General features: G+C 42.3%; 1 long non-coding RNA gene and 1 pseudogene across 4 annotated transcripts in view; one reads left to right on the top strand and one right to left on the bottom strand.

Moving 5' to 3' along the window:
- Positions 1–21838, top strand: part of CCDC162P (coiled-coil domain containing 162, pseudogene) — a 150664-nt pseudogene that overhangs the window by 108114 nt on the left and 20712 nt on the right. For all 3 annotated transcript variants that reach the window (XR_009495807.1, XR_003036370.2, XR_003036369.2), the window contains exons 26-27: positions 1147–1267; positions 15645–15754. The product of XR_009495807.1 is annotated as a coiled-coil domain containing 162, pseudogene, transcript variant X3 (transcript). The remainder of the gene's footprint in view (positions 1–1146; positions 1268–15644; positions 15755–21838) is intronic.
- On the bottom strand, positions 1224–11605 carry LOC132346099 (uncharacterized). The gene is made up of 3 exons (XR_009495808.1): positions 3809–11605; positions 1752–1859; positions 1224–1592 (listed from the first exon to the last, which is right to left on the bottom strand). It is a non-coding gene; the product is annotated as an uncharacterized lncRNA (long non-coding RNA).

The following is a 21838-nucleotide window of genomic DNA, read 5'->3' as shown; positions in this document are numbered from 1 at the left end:
GAACTTGGCTTGAAAATCTGCATTATGGCATTAGCATGTAAACCTATGGCTATACCCAAGTGGTGTTTTTCTTCTAGAAGTTAAGTGTAAATTGAGGGTTTGTAAATTGTTGAACAGACTCTAAGGAAGCTTAAGTGTTTAAAGGTATGTGGGGCTTTGATTAAGCAAATAGCTAACCTTAATGTCTCAGTTCTATAATTCTAGGTTTTCATATTCTTATTTTCCTCAAATTAAAGTGCACCACCACAAAAAAGACAACAGAAAACATAACCACTAGCATCTTAACCATAAAGTTCAGCACACAAGTATCCTCTCATCCCAACACACGCTCACAGAACTAGAATATTTAAAATAGCTTCCGCGATTGTTTTTCTGAGAATAAGACAACACAATTTATGTACTAGTCTGTCTGGTGTGTGTTGATGGTATGTGGAGGGGTTGTTTTTCCAACTCTTTGTTCCCTTTGGTCCTGGGACACAGGCTGTCCTGGCTGTGCTTATTGTAACAGGGAACAAAGACTCTAGCTGCATGGGTGTAACTACAGAGATACATGTCCGCTAAGCATCCAGGAGAACTCAGCACCACCCCTTCTCCACACACACCCCAGTCCCATGACCATTGCTTACCCTTTTGAACTCTGCTTCCTCTCTAGCACCAGGGGTCCTCTGACAAGGAGAAACATGGGCTTTGCAAGCATAAAGGGTAGAGTAAGGGCTCATGGGTATTGGAACAAAGTTTTCTCTTGGTTGTATATGGATTAATATCTTCTTGTGAAATCCTCCTTGGTATCTAAATTGAGTTTCAGACTTTTGCGCTTTTTATAAAACAGGTCATGAAATTCCTGGCCATATTTAGAGACTCCAAAACATAAGAGATCACTTCAGACACTGAGCACTTTGCAATTCAGCAGAACCTGGTAAAAAAGGGTTGTATTTTATCAACTGAGATATGAGCCAGGAAGAAGAGATATTTGTCTCCAAAAAGATGCCTCTACCCCACTTGGGAACCTCAAAAAAAGAATCCTTTCTTCTTCCTCAGTAGAGAGTAGCTAAAGGACAGGACCCAGCCCAAGGCACTTATGTAAGAATTTAGGAGCCTGGAGTATAAACTAATAGTGAAGAGTAACTCTCATACTGTTTACTCTAGCTTCAGAAACTTCTGGAAAATCTTGAAATTCATATGATCCAGGAGGTATTAAAGAAAGTTAACAGAGAGATAACACTGGTTGTATCAGAAAAGTCCAAGGAGCAGCATACTCTCCCTACAGGTAAAGTATGTTTATTACTTTAGAAAATAACATTTTAATTATTTTTCCTCATTATAAAAGCAATCCATGTATCTATCCATATTCATGGAAAAACAAAAACACTGCGATGCCCAGAAAATAGTATCTAAAAGTTATTTATTTATATTATTTTTGGCTTCCCTGGGTCTTCATTGCTGCGGGAGCTCTAGTGGTCTCGGCTTGTAGGCTCCAGAGAGAGAGCTCAGTGGCTGTGGCTCACAGGCTCAGTGGCTCCACAGTGTGTGGGATCTTCTTTGACGAGGGATCAAACCGGTGTCTCCTGCATTGGTGGGCGGATTCTTTACCACTGGGCCACCAGGGGAGTTCAAATAAGTACTTTTTAAAAATTTTTATTGAAGTATAGTTGATTTGCAATGTTGTATCTGTATCTGGTGATTCAGTTATGTATATTCTCTATCAGATTGTTTTCCATTGTAGTTTGTTACTAAATATTGAATATAGTTACCTGTGCTCAGAGAGGAGTACTTTTCATGTTTTGAAGAATATATATTCTTCACTTACAGGGCTTTTAGAGAACATCTGTAAACTTCAGTCTCTTCTGATTAACTCCTAACTGAAATAAAGAATAAAGTTGAAATGGAGGAAATACATGAAGCTTTTTCTTTTATATATATATATATATATATATATATATATATATAAATATCTGTCTTAGAAATACACGTACTTAGGGTGGGAAGGCAATCAAAATTGTTTCCTTTCATCTGAGGTCCAAAGTCAGTAGGACTTCATGGGCAAGTGACCCGTGCACTCTCATGGGACTCCCACAGGGGAACCTGGGGTTTAATGCTCTATTGGTGCCATCTTGACACGCTTTATTTTAACCTAGAATTTGTATTCTGTCAGTGATGTCCAGTGAACCATTGGAGTAAGCACCAAAGGCTTGGTGCCTGGGCTCACAGTCCCACCTCCTGCTGCCTCCCCACCTTGCCAGGAGGAGTTCTCTGCCCAATCCTCTGCTCTCTGACACCCCAGCATCACTAACCTCCCCCTCACCATCCCCATCCAGCAGTTGCTGCCATTCCCCACACCAGTGGGGGCCTGAGCATGGTGAGGGCATGTGTGGGGCATGTGTACCTGGCAGCATCTCAGGGACTCCATACTGACAGCACTGTGGTGTGTTTGATGAGCGACTTAGTCAAAGTGAGCTTGCTGCCCATCCCTGTGTACCTGGAATATCCCAGGGCAGAGGATGCAGTACCCTTGGGGTTGCCCATCCATGGTGGATAGGAGCAATGGGCCAGTGGGAAGAGGAGACACCTGGCTTAACTTCTTTGCCCCTGGCTAGGGCATGAAGCCTCGGTCCAGTAGCTGGTAGACCATGTGTATTCATGCCCCCATCACAGGGCAGGGGCCCTGATGGCTATGAAGGTTGTACTTGCCCTGCCAGCATCCCCAAGCCAGGGAGTTCAGCATTAAAACAAAAACACCATGACAGGTCAAGAGAAAGACTGCAGAAGAAAGAAAAACACTTTATATTTTGGTACCTTTAATGGTACAAAACACCTTTTTCCTGTGTTTTGAACAAGCCTGAATTTTTATTTTTCATGGGGCACCATAGATTGTGTGACTGGTCCTCTCTGAACTACAGTGTCTGTTCCTAACTCCTACTAATTCTTTAGGAAAATCCCCGATTTTTGAGCTAAGGAGAATTGTCTGACTGACAAAATTAATTAGGGTTTCCTTTTGAGACAAGGTCCACAGACATTGTAATGTTAATTAATAACCTCTGTCCTCACTAAGACACTGTGGTTTTCTCAGTGCTTCAAGTAACTGGATTCTGCAAGCAGGACTTGGGGAAAGGCTGGGCAGCAAGAGGGGAAGCCCCACTAACTGAGTATCTCTGAATGTCACCAGACAGCCAAGTGTGATTGAGCTCCAGTTACAGAGCATTTAAGAAGACACAAAGCCCCTGTTGTTGATACTGTGTTTGCTGCATCTAGGCAGCTTCCTTCTGAGTCCTTGGAGAAAATCCACAAGCATGCAGCAGGTGCAGCCATCTGCATGATTTAGGGCTGCGGTTCTTATGAGACGGCCAGGTGGGGGCCCCAGGGAGGAAGTGTCCTTGCTTTGCGGCTGTGCTGGGTGTTGGCTTGTGCAGGGTGCTCATCAGCTGTGCTTGGAAAGGGCCTTCAGTCAGGAGCTGGGGCGAGTCAGGCAAAGGGGAGGGGGAGAGTTATTTTTAATGGTGGTAAGGTTGACATTACCAAACCTTACTCTGGCTAGAATATACTGGCCAATTCTAAAGTTTTGTTCAGATTTTGTACTCATAAGATTTTAAAAATAAACAGCAGTAGTGAGAGTTTTGTTATTGCTGATTTTGTTTGGGGTCTGTTCAGCATGCTTTGGTGTGAAGGCCTGGGTCTCCTCCTCTGCTGAGTGTCCCCCAGTACAAGTGATGGAGTCCCCACTGTGTACCAGGGGTGCTTTTATATTCTGAGACCTCTGTGGGCTGGGTCTCACGGAAGAGGAGGATGGTAAAACCTTGGAAATCTCACTCACCTATTGCTCATCTCAGCAGTAGGAAGCAGCCATAGTGAACTGGGGCTTCCAACAGGGCCTGCTTTTTCATGCAGTGATCACGCTTTGTGGTCAGGGCTAGCTTGAGGCTATGGGTTTTTCCAGAGGGAGCTGGAAATGAAGAGTATTAAGAACAGGGGGCATCACAGGCTTGAATATCTCTCCTGTTTACTTCCCTCCTCCCCACCTTGTCTGGAACTTAATCTTTTTATAAGCTTCTGAATGAGCTTCCAGTTTGTCTGAGAGCATCTGAAAATGTCACAGCCACACCTAGTTCTTGGTAGTTTGTGTTCCCCCTGAGAGCAATCAAAAGCAGCCCCAGGCATCCTCGCTCAGCCTCAGGGCTTGCTTAACAGAGAGATAGGCTCCACTGATTCAAAGAGGCTCTGCATTCCCCATCTTTGACGTTTTGGCATTGAAGTAACTTTTAATTGACTTTCTCAATTTCTCTGAGCAGTTATAAGACCAGCAGTCTCCAGAGTAGAGACATATAGCCCAGGGATGGGGGAAGAAAATACTAGAATTTCTGAATAGATTAAGTCCATACATAAGAAATACATGTTACACTCTATAGTAAGGTGTCCTTACGTGACCATGGGGAGGCAGTCCACAAGAGAATAATAAGAAATAATAGAGTTGACAGTTTTAATCCTAGTACATGCTTATCTTCAGTCACATTATGAGGTTTAAAAAGATAAATTAATCACATCTAAGAAGTCAGACAAAAATTTTTTTAAGTCAAAGAAACTATTGGGAATGTGCATTGAGATTCACTCTCACTGTTGGTGAATCGCACCCTATATACAGCATGTTTTGCAATATTAGCCAGTGATAGTACTGGAGATAGTTATGAATACATAAACAGACATATGTTAAAGGTGAGTCAACAAAAATGCTTTTCTCGAAAGAAGCACAATCAAAACATCTGGGAGAACGTGGGCCGAGTCAGCATTTCCCCAGCAGTGTGCCCTAGAATACTAACTCCTCAACATGTTAATGCAGTAGTTCTCCCAACCACAGACTCATGGATTACCTGAATCTTTCCATTGTCTGGGTAATACAAGCCAGCAAGGTGCTCACTAATTACAGCCTTTGGGTTGCATATGTTTACCTAGCATCACTGGTCATTGTTTGCTCCAAACCTGTTTGTGCCAGTTTTACTTGTCATTGTGTTTGAGTAATTTAATTATTATGTAAACTAATGAAATAGTACAAAAAGAAAGATCTGTTCTATAAAAACTAAATTGAAATAAATTGTGGTACATCCAGTCAATGGAATATTACTAAACAGTAAAAAGAAATGAGTTATCAAATCATGAAAAGACATGAAGGAAACTTAAATGCGTATTATTAAGTGAAAGAAGTCAACTTGAAGACTACATATTGTGTGATTCCAACTATGTGACATTCAAGAAGAGACAAAATTATGGAGCCAGTACAAAGATCAGTGGTCAATAGCAGTTGAGAGAGAAGAGGAGAAGGAATAAACAGAGCACAGAGGATTTTTAGGGCCATGAAACTATTCTGTATGATACTATAATAGTGGATACATGCTAGTATACATTTGTCAAATCCATAGTTTCACAAGAGTGAAGCATAACGTACACTGTGGACTTTGGATGACAAGGTTGTATCAATGTAGGTTCATCAGTTGTAGCAAGTGTACCCACTGGTGTGGGATGTTGATAGGGAGGCTGTGTGTTTTGAGTGAGGGTGCAGGGGATTTGTGGGAACTCTCTGAACTGTCCAGTTATTCTGTGAACCTACAACTTCTTTAAAAAAACAAAGCATCAGGCATTTGGGTTGTTTCATGGTCTTTAAAATTTATCTCCATAAAAAGAAACCAAAACACACACACACACAATTGTAGACCACACGCTTGTATTATGATTTATGGTACAGAATTCCAATGAGTGGGCGCATACAAAGAAAAAGCCTAGAGTCTATGTTAGAAGATTGACAAATGTTTGTATATTTGTGAATTTTTTAATTTAAAAATTTTTAGATAGTGCATGTCATTTTTAAAGCATTCCCTGGTTTAACAGACTTTTTATGATTGACCAACCAACTCTTACTCTTGATTGCCTTGGACAGGAGGATTTCTACTCGCAGGGCTCAGGGAAGAAGGTAAGGGTTTTATTAGCTTTTAAAAAGTGTTTGGGAAACTGAGAGTAAACAATGTTAGAAAGGTCCCCTTACTCCAGACCTTCTCAGAGCCTTTACTGTGCCACTGTGTATTGTGAATCTTCAGAGAGAGCATGGAATGTTCTTTGAATCTATATGACCACAGAACCTTGGGAATATCTTTCGTCAACTCAAAGAACTAGTGTTCTGGGCAGCATTTTGAGAAGCAAAGGAGTACAGAATTCATACATGTGCTTGAAGCAATAAGGCTTTCAACCTACCCGCTCCCCACCACCACCACCCTGCTGGTCAAGAGAACAGCCGTGATTCTTGGCACTTGTGTGCCTTCGGTTCTGCCTTGGCTCAGGACACAGGGGCTGCTCAGGCACAGTGAGTTTGTGGTCGTGTTAGAGAAGTGCGGGACTGTGTGCTTAGTCATGTCTGACTCTTCGCGACCCTGTGGACTGTAGCCCATCAGGCTTCTCTGTGCATGGGATTCTCCAGGCAAGAATGCTGGAGTGGGTTGCCACTCCTTCTCCAGGGGTTAGACAAGTGAAGTGCTGCCAAATCAAGGTGCCCTTCCTAGAGGAAAGGGGCTGTATGGGGGGGTGGGGCAGATGGGGTGCTCAGAGAAGAGAGGGGAAGTGGTTTGGCCACCAGGAAGTCAAAGTTTCCTTCAGTCATATGACCTGGGAACAGAGTAAAAGGGAAGAAAAAGCCCTAATTGAACCCCTAGTATGCTATCTCCCTCCCGCGTCCACATTTCTTCTTAGAGAAGCCACGGCCACACACACACACACCAAAAATAAAACACATTTGGAGACCACAAACACCACCTGGCCAGGAAGTGCTTCTCTTGGATGGTCTTCTCACCCTGACTCCTGCACACAGAGGCAGATGCATGCCTGAACTTGAACTCAGGAGGAAGAAGCATGCTGGGAAGATTTCTCAAACGTTTAGTAAATAGAATATTTCCCCCTCAGCTAGTTCAGTTCAGTTCAGTCGCTCAGTCGTGTCTGACTCTTTGCAACCCCATGAATCGCAGCATGCCAGGCCTCCCAGTCCATCACCAACTCCTAAAGTTTGCCCAAACTCATGTCCATCGAGTCGGTGATGCCATCCAGCCATCTCCTCCTCTGTCATCCCCTTCTCCTCCTGCCCCCAATCCCTCCCAGCATCAGTCTTTTCCAGTGAGTCAACTCTTCGCGTGAGGTGGCCAAAGTATTGGAGTTTCAGCTTCAACATCAGTCCTTCCAATGAACACCCAGGACTGATCTCCTTTAGGATGGACTGGTTGGATCTCCTTGCAGTCCAAGGGACTCGCAAGAGTCTTCTCCAACACCACAGTTCAAAAGCATCAATTATTCGGTGCTCAGCTTTCTTCACAGTCCAACTCTCACATCCATACATGACCACTGGAAAAACCATGGCCTTGACTAGATGGACCTTTGTTGGCAAAGTAATGTCTCTGCTTTTCAATATGCTATCTAGGTTGGTCATACTTTCCTTCCAAAGAGTAAGCGTCTTTTAATTTCATGGCTGAAATCACCATCTTCAGTGATTTCGGAGCCCCAAAAAATAAAGTCTAACACTGTTTCCACTGTTTCCCCATCCACCAGATGCCATGATCTTAGTTTTCTGAATGTTAACCTTTAAGCCAACTTTTTCACTCCTCTTTCCCTTTCATCAAGACGCTGTTTAGTTCCTCTTCACTTTCTGCCATAAGGGTGGCGTCATCTGCATATCTGAGGTTATTGATATTTCTCCCAGTAATCTTGATTCCAGCTTGTGCTTCTTCCAGCCCAGCGTTTCTCATGATGTACTCTGCATAGAAGTTAAATACGCAGGGTGACAATATACATCCTTGACGTACTCCTTTTCCTATTTGGAACCAATCTGTTGTTCCATGTCCAGTTCTAACTGTGGCTTCCTGACCTGCATATAGGTTTCTCAAGAGGCAGCTCAGGCGGTCTGGTATTCCCATCTCTTTCAGAATTTTCCACAGTTTATTGTGATCCACACAGTCAAAGGCTTTGGCATAGTCAATAAAGCAGAAATAGATGTTTTTCTGGAATTCTCTTGCTTTTTCCATGATCCAGCGGATGTTGGCAATTTGATCTCTGGTTCCTCTGCCTTTTCTAAAACCAGCTTGAACATCTGGAAGTTCACGGTTCACATAATGCTGAAGCCTGGCTTGGAGAATTTTGAGCATTACTTTACTAGCGTGTGAGATGAGTGCTATTGTGCGGTAGTTTGAGCATTCTTTGGCATTGCCTTTCTTTGGAATTGGAATGAAAACTGACCTTTTCCAGTCCTGTGGCCACTGAGTTTTCCAAATTTGCTGGCATATTCAGTGCGCACTTTCACAGCATCCTCTTTCAGGATTTGAAGTAGCTCAACTGGAATTCCATCACCTCCACTAGCTTTGTTCGTGGTGATGCTTTCTGAGGCCCACTTGACTTCACATTCCAGGATGTCTGGCTCTAGGTGAGTGATCACACCATCGTGATTATCTGGGTCGTGAAGAACTTTTTTGTACAGTTCTTCTGTGTATTCTTGCCACCTCTTCTTAATATCTTCTGCTTCTGTTAGGTCCATACCATTTCTGTCCTTTATCGAGCCCATCTTTGCCTGAAATGTTCCCTTGGTATCTCTAATTTTCCTGAAGAGATCTCTAATCTTTCCCATTCTGTTGCTTTCCTCTATTTCTTTGCATTGATTGCTGAGGAAGGCTTTCCTATCTCTCCTTGCTATTCTTTGGAACTCTGCATTCAAATGGGAATATCCTTCCTTTTCTCCTTTGCTTTTCACTTCTTTTCACAGCTATTTGTAAGACCTCCTCAGACAGCCATTTTGCTTTTTTGCATTTCTTTTCCATGGGGATGGTCTTGATCCCTGTCTCCTGTACAATGTCACAAACCTCCATCCATAGTCCATCAGCCATTCTGTCTATCAGATCTAGTCCCTTAAATTTATTTACACTTCCACTGTATAATCATAAGGGATTTGATTTAGGTCATACCTGAATGGTCTACTGATTTTCCCTACTTTCTTCAATTTAAGTCTGAATTTGGCAATAAGGAGTTCATGATCTGAGCCTCAGTCACCTCCCGGTCTTATTTTTGCTGACTGTATAGAGCTTCTCCATCTTTGGCTGCAAAGAATATGATCAATCTGATTTCAGTATTGACCATCTGGTGATGTCCATGTGTAGAGTCTTCTCTTGTGTTGTTGGAAGAGGGTGTTTGCTATGACCAGTGCATTCTCTTGGCAAAACTCTATTAGCTTTTGTCCTGCTTCATTTTGTACTCCTAGGCCAAATTTGGAGAAGGCAATGGCAACCCACTCCAGTACTGTTGCCTGGAAAATCCCATGGACGGAGGAGCCTGGTGGGCTGCAGTCCGTGGGGTCGCTGGGAGTCGGACACAACTGAGCTACTTCACTTTTCACTTTTCACTTTCATGCATTGGAGAAGGAAATGGCAACCCACTCCAGTGTTCTTACCTGGAGAATCCCAGGGACGGCAGAGCCTGGTGGGCTGCTGTCTATGGGGTCGCACAGAGTCGGACACAACTGAAGCAACTTAGCAGCAGCAGCAGCAGCAGCAGCAGGCCAAATTTGCCTGTTACTCCAGGTGTTTCCTGACTTCTTACTTTTGCATTCCAGTCCCCGATAATGAAAAGGACATTTTTTGGGGTGTTAATTCTAAAAGGTCTTGTAGGTCTTCATAGAACTGTTCAACTTCACCTTCTTCAGCATTACTGGTTGGGACATAGGCTTGGATTACCGTGATATTGAATGGTTTGCCTGGAAATGAGCAGAGATCATTCTGTCGTTTTTGAGATTGCATCCAAGTACTGCATTTTGGACTCTTTCGTCGACCATGATGGCTACTCCATTTCTTCTAAGGGATTCCTGCCCACAGTAGTAGATATAATGGTCATCTGAGTTAAATTCACCCATTCCAGTCCATTTTAGTTCACTGATTCCTAGAATGTCGACGTTCACTCTTGCCATGTCCTATTTGACCACTTCCAATTTGCCTTGATTCATGGACCTAACATTCCAGGTTCCTATGCAATATTGCTCTTTACAGCATCGAACCTTGCTTCTATCACCAGTCACATCCACAACTGGGTATTGTTTTTGCTTTGGCTCCATCCCTTCATTCTTTCTGGTGTTATTTCTCCAATGATCTCCAGTAGCATATTGGGCACTTACCGACCTGGGGAGTTCCTCTTTCAGTATCCTATCATTTTGCCTTTTCATACTATTCATGGGGTTCTCAAGGCAAGAATACTGAAGTGGTTTGCCATTCCCTTCTCCAGTGGACCACATTCTGTCAGACCTCTCCACCATAACCCGTCTGTCTTGGGTGGCCCCCCACAGCATGGCTTAGTTTCATTGAGTTAGACAAGGCTGTGGTCCATGTGATCAGATTAGCTAGTTTTCTGTGATTATGGTTTCAGTGTGTCTGCCCTCTGATGCCCTCTCGCAACACCTACCGTCTTACTTGGGTTTCTTTTACCTTGGACGTGGGTTATCTCTTCACAGCTGTTCCATCAAAGCACAGCCACTGCTCCTTACCTTGGACGAGTTGCCCCTCCTGACCTTGAACGTGGAGTAGCTCCTCTCGGCTCTCCTGCACCAGTGCAGCTGCCGCTCCTTGGACGTGGGGTTGCTCCCTCAGCTAAGCCCATAGCTAAATGCCAAACCAGCTTTGTAGGCATTTGGCAGGGGAAGGTCTCCAAACTAGAAGTGTGTAGCCCCTCTCCAGGCTTATCTGTGAGCCAGTGACCTGCCAGGAGAGTACCCTGAAAGAAAAACGCTATACACACTTCCTTATCTGAGAATTTCTGAAGCGTACATGAGCTCTGTCCTATCAAAGTTTAGATTTGTGAAAGTCTTAAACTTCTTAGAAGCATGAACTTCTAGTCACAACATTAATTCTTTTGGATTTCCTACTTCAACTGTATTAGGAGAGTGGCGATATATCCAAAGAAAAAAACAAAATCAGATTTATTTGTTTATGATGGAAAGTAGCCAATTGTAGAAGAAACGTGGAATCCGATTTTGAAAACCAGGACCCCCAATAAATAACAGTAAATGTAAGTTCCAGAGGCTCCTGCTCTGTCATATCACATTTCTGGGAGGGTTTTGCTGGATGCTTTCTCTTGTGTGTACTAAGTCTCCTGTCAGAAAAATGGAAGTATGGGTAGGAAATCCCATCTAAAATTAGAAACAGCCAGAGGCAGGGAGAGGCCCTGTGGGTGCACTTGCTGAGAGCCAGTCCCACCCCCAACAGAAAAGCAAGCGGGTGGAACAGGGCGTGGCTCCTACTTCTGAGGCCATAGGTCTCTGTTGGTTTCAAGACTCCCCTGGAGTGGGAAGAGGAGAGAAGAGGTGAGGGAAGTTAAGAGGTACAAGCTTCCAGCTGCAAAATAAATGAGCCACAGGATGAAATATACAGCATAGGGAATATAGTTCGTAATATTGCAATAAGTGTGTATGGTGACAAACAGTAACTAGACTTACGGTGGTGATCATTTTGTGATCTATAGAAATATTGAATCACTATTTGAACCTGGAACTAACACAATGTTGTAGGCCAATTATACCTTAATTTTTTAAAAAAATGACTCTCCTGGCACCATGCACAAGGAAATAGGCCCCACCCAGCATAATTACCATGCACATGGAAGTTAGAGTGTTGACATACTTCATTGTTGCAGCACTGTCATATATTTAACTTGATTTTTTTTAACAGATAACGCATTCACCTGGTTCAAAACTCAAAATGACACAAAACATATATTTAGAAGGTTCATTGCCACTGCTATGTAATCATCTTTTTCAGTTTTTAATGTATCCTTTCAGTGCTTTTTATACATACACTAATTCATCCTTTTATTCAATACCTATTACCTAAGCACCTGCTATTTTCTAGGCTATATATTTTAAGCACTGTTTTGGGCATATAGTAGTCCCCCCTTTTCTGTGGAGAGCATGTTTGAACACCCCTAGAGGATGCCTGAAACGGGATAGTACCAAACCCTACACACACACACACACACACACACACACACACACACACGTATGTATACTCAGTTGCTTCAGTCATGCGCGACTCTCTGTGACCTCATGGACTGTAGCCCACCAGGCTCCTCTGTCCATAGGATTCTCCAGGCAAGAATACAGGAGTGGGTTGCCATTGCCTGCTCCAATATATTGTATACTATAGTAAACATAGTGTATGTTTTTTCTATACATACATACCTATGGTAAAGTTCAATTTATAAGTTAAGCACAGTAAGAAATTAACAATAAAGTGAAGTGAAAGTCACTCAGTCATATCCAACTCTTTGCAACCCCATGGACTGTAGCCTGCCAGGTTCCTCTGTCCATGGAATTCTCCAGGCAAGAATACTGAAGTGGCTTGCCATCCCCTCCTCCAGGGGATCTTCCCAACCCAGGGATTGAACCCAGGTCTCCCACATTGCAGGCGGATTCTTTACCATCTGAGCCCATGGTTGCCATTGCCTGCTCCAATATATATACATATTTGTACTACAGTAAATACAGTGTCTTTACTATATGTACGTATGTATATAGTATACTATGTTTTTTTCTATACATACATACCTGTGATAAAGTTTAATTTGTAAGTTTAGCACAGTAAGAAATTAAGGTCTCCCGCATTGTAGACAGACACTTTACTGTCTGAGCCACCAGGGAAGTCGTAATAATAAAATTGAAAAATTACAATATATTGTAATGAAAGTTATGTGAATGTAGTCTCTCCCAAAATAGTGTACCGTTCTCACCCTTCTTTGTGTAATGGTATGAGATGATGAAATGCCTATGTGACGAGAGAAAGTGACATCGACACTGTGATTTAGCACTCTTCAGGCTTCCATTGAGCTTCGATGATAGGTCAGAAGGGGGATCATCTGCTTTGGGTGATCCTGGATCATACAGCTGTTGTGATGTCCATGCTTTGATGCCAGGAGAAGACTATGTTAGTGGTTGGGGATCCCAGGTGGGGCAGAACATAGCTGGATGGCATGAGATTTCACTGTGATACTCAAGACAATGCTCAATTTAAAATGTATGAGTTGTTTATTTCTGCAATTGTCCATCTAGTATTTGCAGACTGCAATTGACCACAGGCAACTAAAACTGCAGAAAGCAAAACCATGAATAAGGGAGGACATCCTAATTGTCATGGAGCAAAAATCCTTATTCTCATGGAATTTATCATCTTGTAGGGGATAGACAGACAATAATCAAGGCACATAAGAAATAAGAAAATAGTGGAGTGAGGAGGATGGTGGTGTGGTGGTTTGAAGGGACACATTGTCATTTTAAATAGGGAGGTCAGGATAGACTTTACTGAGAAAGTGACATTTTGAGTGAAATTGAAGAAGGTGAAGGAGTTAGCTATGCAGGGTATCTGGAGGAAGAGCATTGCAGACAGAAAGACAACCCATACAAAGCCCTAAAGCAGAGCATACCTGTCATGTTTACAGAACAGCAAAGACTCAAGTGTAGCTGCAGTGGAGAGAGTGAAGGAGAGCAGTAGGGGATGTCAGAGAGGAAACATGAAAGGGCAATATCATGTAGGCTCTCGTGAGGACTTCAGTGTTTACTCTGAATGTGATGGGGAGCCTGTCCCAGAATTTGAGTGGCATGATCTGACTTATTTTTGAATAGAATTTCTCTGGCTGCTATGCTGGAAAGAAAAGGCTGAAGAAAGGAGAGGTTGGTTTTGAGGCTATTGCATTATGAATCTAAGCAAGAGAAGATGGTGAATCAAACAAAGTTAGGAGCAGTAGAAGTATTAAGTGGTAAGATTCTGGGCATATTTTTGAAGTCATTGATGGATTGGGTACAGGGTTTGGAGAAAAGAGAAGAGTCCATGATGACGCCAAGATTTTTGACCTGAGCATTTGGGAAAACTGAATTGCCATCTGCTGAGATGGCAAATTAGGGAGGGAAGATCAGAAGTTTAATTATGCACAAGTGAAGTTTGAAATGCTTTCAGACATGCAAGAAGAGATGCCAAGTGGGTATTTGATCTAAATTTGAGACTTGTCAGCATATGGATGGTATTTAGCCATGATACTAGATGAGATAGTCAAGGGGGTGAGTATAGATAGAAAAAACATAAAGGCAAACCAAGGGCTGAGTCCTGGGACACTCTAATGTTAAGAGCTGGGTGGGGCTGGGGGGTAGAAGGAAAACCAGAAAAAGGAGCCTACAAGAAACAGAGAGGTAGAGGAGAACTAGGACAGAGTGGTCCCCCAACGTCTGGTGATGGACGTTTCTCAAGCAAGAGGAAGTGGAAAGTTGTGTGAAATGTTACTGGAAGTCAAGTAAAAACACTGGTTTTAGCCATGTTGAGGTCACTGGTGTTTATGACAGAATCACTTTCAGTGGAATGGTGAAGGTAACAGCTGGGTGAGCGGGTCTAAGAAGGATTTTGAAAGAAGTCACAGACAATAAGTGTAGACATCTCTTTTGGAGAGTTTTGCTGAAAAAGGAGCAAAGGAATGAAGCAAAGGCTGACGTGGGAAATGGGGTCAAGTGGAAGATTTTTATGAGGTTGAAGAAATAACGTGTGCTGTTGTGAAGGACCCAGGAAAACAGAAGTGATGACATCAGAGAAAGCCAAATTTTTGGAGCAATGACCTTGAATAGGCTTGAGGGGGTGGCCTCTCCCTTTACTGTATTTACTGTATCTTTCTTATAAAAGATAGGATTTTATATCCACTGTTCTACACCTTGCATTTTCCATCTTAATTCATAGATTTATGAATATTCTTTTCACACACGGAGAAATTTTTCTCTTTTTTTACAGTTGCATACTATCCCATTGGAAGGATATACCATGGTTTGTGTGTTGTTTCTAAGTTTTTGATGTCCTAAACAATGCTACTCAATAATTGTGTATATGCCTTATCACATCCTTCCTTCGTGGCTCAGCTGGTAAAGAATCTACCTGCAATGCGGGAGACCTGGGTTTGATTCCTGGGTTGGGAAGATTCGCCTGGAGAAGGGAAAGGCTACCCACTCCAGTATTCTGGCCTGGAGAATTTCATGGACTGTCCATGGGTTCGCAAAGAGTCGGACACGACTGAGTGACTTTCACTTTTTCACTTATCACATGTGTGTTGGCCTTGTTGCTGCTTCAGTACAGGAGCTAAAGTTCATATTCTGCAGCTCTCTACACTTTCTAATCTGTGACTCTTTCTTCTTTCTTTTGAATTTCCTGACCTTTTAAAATCAACTCTGTATTCAACTTACTTGAATTTGTAACACTTAAATAGATAAATATAATAGCTCTTCATTTATTTCTGATAGTTGTGTTAGATCAAAATAATTGTTCAGTTACATGGAGGGACTTTATGAAAACAGATGTCATATAAGGTCAATAATTATGGTAACAAAATATTGTCCACTGGGCTTCAGAGGTGTTTTCCAAACCTTTTCTTAGGAATCTTGTTAGAGATCGTCCTTATTCCCGTGTTCTGGAGGGCCCCGTATCCTCAGCCACCACCTCCCCTCCCTCACCCGTCAGTTTTTGTGTGTTTGGAAATGACACCTTTTGTTGTGTCTTGGACAGTCGCCAACTTGTAACTATTAATAGTTGTTCAATGTTTCCTGATACTATTATTGGTGTTTCTTTCCCTAGACCTTTGGAAACACCAAGTCATGGAAGAAAACTTTTCAATTATCAGACCACAAATAGTTGAAAATTTTGTACAGAGATTATTGGAGAATTACCAGGATGGTGGATTAGAGGTATGAGGTGAAAATTTGTCATTCTAGAGTGTCATTTGCTTTTTTTTTTTTAAACAAACCCAAATGAGAAAGACTTTCTTTTCAATACATCTCCTAATGCTTCCCTCACTCCCCTAAAGTGCAGATATGAGAACCGAGCCTGAACTCAAAGTAGAAATCACATGTTACCATTTTAATTTTGGAAAAAGACTGATTTTTAACTAAGATGGAAGAGTAATTATAATATGCATGTTGGCTCATTTCAGATTTAGCTAATTTTCCACATAACCTTGGAGCTTATTTATGGATGACTTATTTTTAGCAACATTTCCTGTTGTTGATTTTTTAGTATAAAAATTTAAGGAAAAAACAAAATAGCCTATGAAAATGCTACCTAGAAAACATTTTTAAATGAACAACATGAAAAAAACAACAGCTCCAAAAGGTAGCATTTTCATATGTCCTCCACTCCATCCATCATCTCCAGTTTCCTTTCCCAAAGGAAGCCAGTATCAATAATTTGTATGTATTTAACAGTATTTGAAGTCATAACAACTCTATATAATGTGTATATAACAATAATATATAGTTAATACATACAACAGTCATACGTATAGTCCTTGGAGTTTTGAACTGTTTACTATTGACAAAAGGTACCTTTCTAAATCAAAAGAATCTACTATAAAGGGTAGATAGGGGTGTATATGTAGATATTTGGCCATAACAGAGTTTTTAGGGCCTTTAACAAATTATACCAAAGTGCAGTAAGTAGCTATGAATCTAGCTTCCTTTGAAATTCAATCACTTTTAAAGCCTGCCTTAGCAAAATGTGCTCAGTTTTTTGAAACATTTTCTCCACATTTATGACCATTATATCTACTACTGTGGGCAGAGATCCCTTAGAAGAAATGGAGTAGCCATCATGGTCAACAAAAGAGTCTGAAATGCAGTACTCGGATGCAATCTCAAAAAAGACAGAATGACCCCTGTTCGTTTCCAAGGCAAACCATTCAAGATCATGGTAATCCAAGCCTATGCCCCAACCAGTAACACTGAAGAAGATGAAGTTGAAGGGTTCTATGAAGACCTGCAAGACCTTATAGAACTAACACCCAAAAAAGATGTCCTTTTCATTATAGGGGACTGGAATGCAAAAGTAGGAAGTCAAGAAACACCTGGAGTAACAGGCAAATTTGACCTTGGAATACGGAATGAAGCAGGGCAAAGGCTAATAGAGTTTTGCCAAGAGAATGCACTGGTCATAGCAAACACCCTCTTCCAACAACACAAGAGAAGACTCTACACATGGACATCACCAGATGGTCAACACCGAAATCAGATTGATCATATTCTTTGCAGCCAAAGATGGAGAAGCTCTATACAGTCAGCAAAAACAAGACCAGGAGCTGACTGAGGCTCAGACCATGAACTCCTTATTGCCAAATTCAGACTTAAATTGAAGAAAGTAGGGAAAATCAGTAGACCATTCAGGTATGACCTAAATCAAATCCCTTATGATTAAACAGTGGAAGTGAGAAATAGATTTAAGGGACTAGATCTGATAGACAGAATGGCTGATGGACTATGAATGGACGTTTGTGACATTGTACAGGAGACAGGGATCAAGACCATCCCCATGGAAAAGAAATGCAAAAAAGCAAAATGGCTGTCTGAGGAGGCCTTACAAATAGCTGTGAAAAGAAGAGAAGTGAAAAGCAAAGGAGAAAAGGAAGGATATTCCCATTTGAATGCAGAGTTCCAAAGAATAGCAAGGAGAGATAGGAAAGCCTTCCTCAGCGATCAATACAAAGAAATAGAGGAAAACAACAAAATGGGAAAGACTAGGGATCTCTTCAAGAAAATTAGAGATACCAAGGGAACATTTCAGGCAAAGATGGGCTCGATAAAGGACAGAAATGGTATGGACCTAACAGAAGCAGAAGATATTAAGAAGTGGCAAGAATACACAGAAGAACTGTACAAAATGACCCAGATAATCACAGTGGTGTGGTCACTGACCTAGAGCCAGACATCCTGGAATATGAAGTCAAGTGGGCCTTAGAAAGCATCACTACAAACAAAGCTAGTGGAGGTGATGGAATTCCAGTTGAGCTATTTCAAATCCTGAAAGATGATGCTGTGAAAGTACCGCACTCAATATGCCAGCAAATTTGGAAAACTCAGCAGTGGCCACAGGACTGGAAAAGGTCAGTTTTCCCTCCAATCCCAAAGAAAGGCAATGCCAAAGAATGCTCCAACTACCGCACAATTGCACTCATCTCACATGCTAGTAAAGTAACGCTCAAAATTCTCCAAGCCAGGCTTCAGCAATATGTGAACCGTGAACTTCCAGATGTTCAAGCTGGTTTTAGAAAAGGCAGAGGAACCAGAGATCAAATTGCCAACATCCGCTGGATCATGGAAAAAGCAAGAGAATTCCAGAAAAACATCTATTTCTGCTTTATTGACTATGCCAAAGCCTTTGTGTGGATCACAATAAACTGTGGAAAATTCTGAAAGACATGGGAATACCAGACCACCTGACCTGCTTCTTGAGAAACCTGTATGCAGGTCAGGAAGCAACAGTAAGAACTGGACATGGAACAACAGACTGGTTCCAAATAGGAAAAGGAATACGTCAAGGCTGTATATTGTCATCCTGCTTATTTAACTTATATGCAGAGTACATCATAAGAAACGCTGGGCTAGAAGAAGCACAAGCTGAAATCAAGATTGCTGGGAGAAATATCAATAACCTCAGATATGCAGATGACACCACTCTTATGGCAGAAAGTGAAGAGGAGCTAAACAGCCTCTTGATGAAAGTGAAAGAGGAGAGTGAAAAAGTTGGCTTAAAGTTCAACATTCAGAAAACTAAGATCATGGCATCTGGTCCCATCACCTCATGGTAAGTAGATGGGGAAACAGTGGAAACAGTGTCAGACTTTATTTTTTGGGGCTCCAAAATCACTGCAGATGGTGATTGCAGCCATGAAATTAAAAGACGCTTACTCCTTGGAAGGAATGTTATGACCCACCTAGATAGCATAATTGAAAAGCAGAGACATTACTTTGCCAACAAAGGTCCATCTAGTCAAGGCTATGGTTTTTCCAGTGGTCATGTATGGATGTGAGAGTTGGACTGTGAAGAAAGCTGAGTGCCGAAGAATTGATGCTTTTGAACTGTGGTGTTGGAGGAGATTCTTTCAAGTCCCTTGGACTGCAAGGAGATCCAATCAGTCCATCCTAAAGGAGATCAGTCCTGGGTGTTCATTGGAAGGACTGATCCTGAAACTGAAACTCCAGTACTTTGGCCACCTCATGTGAAGAGTTGACTCATTGGAAAAGACCCTGATGCTGGGAAGGATTGAGGGCAGGAAGAGAAGGGGATGACAGAGGATGAGATAGCTGGATGGCATCACCGACTCGATGGACATGAGTTTGGATGAACTCTGGGAGTTGGTGATGGACAGGGAGGCCTGGCGTGCTGCGATTCATGGGGTCACAAAGAGTCGGACATGACTGAGCGACTGAACTGAAGCTCTTCAAATATTCTCCATAATTTTATAATAAGCATTTCAGTTCTTGTAGAGAATTCACAAGGTTGGTTAGAGGTACAGTCTTTCAGAATTCACATGTGATTTACATGTATTTGCTTTAAGCTTTCAGTTATACCCAGTGTAATACCCAGAATACTATGTATTCTGATGAGAGGGTAAAGTGTCTCCTCCTGGGTCTCTGCAGGGCAGTGGTTCTCAATCAGAGATACAGAGGTGATTAATGTGTGGCATGTGCAGAAAAATGTTTGAATCAAAAAATTTTATGACTTTCCTTAAAGGGAAGGAAATTCTTACACATGCTTCACCATGGAAAACATTCTATTAAGTGAAATAAGCCAATCATAGAAATGTAAATGCTGTGTGATTCCATTTATGCGAGGTATCTAATGTAGTCAGATTCAAAGAGACAGAAAGTAGAATGGTATTTGTCAATGTTTAGGGTTTCCGTTTTGCAACATGGAAAGAGTTCTAGAGATTGATCACACAATGGTGTGAATGTATTTAATGCCACTGAACTGTACACTTAAAAATGGCTAAAACGGCAAATCTCATGTATATTTTACCATGACGAAAGCAAAAAACAGTTTGTGGCTTAAGATCTGCTTGTCCTTTATCTATATACTTCACCCCAACATTGAAGACAGGATCTTCTAGGAAAGAAACATGGGTGTTAATAAACAGGGCAAGCCCACATCAGGCACAGCTGAAACTCAGGGTGCACTGATGAGGCTGGTATCAGCTGGCGGTTGTCCAGGATGTTAGGTCTCTCCAAACTCTGTGCCTGGTGGACCTCAAGACTCTTCTGGATCATCTGTAGTGTCAGGGAGTGCACTCTCTTTCAGTGTCACCCCCCACCTCCCATTCCTGGCAGCTTCTGTTTCTGGCAGCTCTTACTGAGCTGAATTTGGCCTCCCCATCATGTCCACCCTGGATCCTAGTTCTTGTCCTTGGGACACCACAAATCATGGTTCTAACCCATCACAACAAGCCTTTAAATATCTGAGGGCAAGTCAGAAGCTCAGTTGGTGCCATTGCTAACACGTGTGAATCCTCTCTAAAATTACACGTGGGATGGGCTCCAGGAGGACACACCCAAACAGGTGTTTCTCTGGGTTGGTGGGTAACAAATTGTTACCCCTTCCTCTGGGCAGTGAGGCCTATATCAGGGACACAGATATGGAAATGAAGGAGGCATCATGGTCACCTGGCCTGGGTGCCCCTGTGCAGAGCAGACCACACTAGTGTGCAAGGAAAATCCAGGCCCCGGCTTCCTTCCTTCAGACCACACCAGCCTCCTTTCCTACAATCTATCTATAGGAGTGCCCCACCCTCCTGGTCAGGCTCCTCTAATTTCATGGCTGTCTGACCAGCCTAGAGTGTCCTTGTCCTGGGTGATGGGCTTTGATTAGTGGCCATGAGTGTGTTGGATTTTGTCACAGGTGACTCATTAGGCTAATAGCCCCCTGAAGCCCACACAAGGCCTTCAGGCATCCTGATGCTGCCGCATTATTAGTCTTGTTCTTTTTCAGCCTGGTTCACTCTTTGAACCTCTTGAAATCTTTAAAAATCTGGATTTATCATGTAGCATACTCTGTCACCCTCTGGGTTCACATCAGCTTACCCTCAGTGTCCTTGTTCAAGCTTCTGACAACCATGTATGACAGATGGGTCCCAATGCAGCGCTACCCACCCTGGGTCCCCTCCACACTGAACAGTTGCTTTGGGCACAGTCTTGCACTGACCAGAAGCTCATCTTATTGTCCTGTCTCTCAGTTCATGTTCTCCATTTGTCCAAAAGGACATCATGAGAAACCTTCTCAGATGTCCTGCCGAAACCCAGATACATTGCATCTGCTCTAATTCCTCAGGGAAAAGATTAATCTGATCTGACTGTTCTTGAACCCATGTATCTCGTGATTTTTGCTTCCTTCTCCAAATTCTAGAACACCGGACTTTCACAATCAATATATTGGCCAAATTTTATGCCAAACACACTGGCCTGAAGTTAGAGACTGACCTTTTTTTGGAAATCAGAACTGAAACAGTCTGATTTCCAAATGTTTCATTCATATACTGAAAGTCATTCCCTCATTCAGCAAGTGTTTATGGATCTCCTTTTTTTTCAAGCACTTTATTATAGATATAAATGTAAAGAGCACAGTCCTTGCCCTGAAAGAACTCATAGAAAAAGTTAGGTGAACCAGTGATATCCAGAAAAGGTACTTCACGTTAGGCACTTAGATAAAGGCACAAATAGGGTGCTGTGTTAGCTTAGAGAAGGGGGAACATAACCTAGCTAGTGGGAGGAGGGATGGGAAGTAGTCAGGGGAAAATTCCTGGAGGAGATATTGTTTGAGCCAAGTTATAAAGCATAAATCAGGATTGGCCAGATGAAAAAGGGCAGGGGAGGGAAGGCAGCAATCTAGGAAGGGGGTTCTAGCAGAGTTCAGAGGAGGACGTTGTAAAAGTAAGCAGGGCCAGATGCTGAATGGCCTTGTGTGTAAGCCTTATGAGTTTGGATTTCATCCCACAGTCGGTGGGAAGT

Source organism: Bos taurus, chromosome 9, assembly GCF_002263795.3.
Source record: "Bos taurus isolate L1 Dominette 01449 registration number 42190680 breed Hereford chromosome 9, ARS-UCD2.0, whole genome shotgun sequence".
NCBI classification, from domain to species: domain Eukaryota; kingdom Metazoa; phylum Chordata; class Mammalia; order Artiodactyla; family Bovidae; genus Bos; species Bos taurus.
Note: the sequence above shows the minus strand (reverse complement) of the source record. Positions and strands in the feature narration are given on the sequence as shown.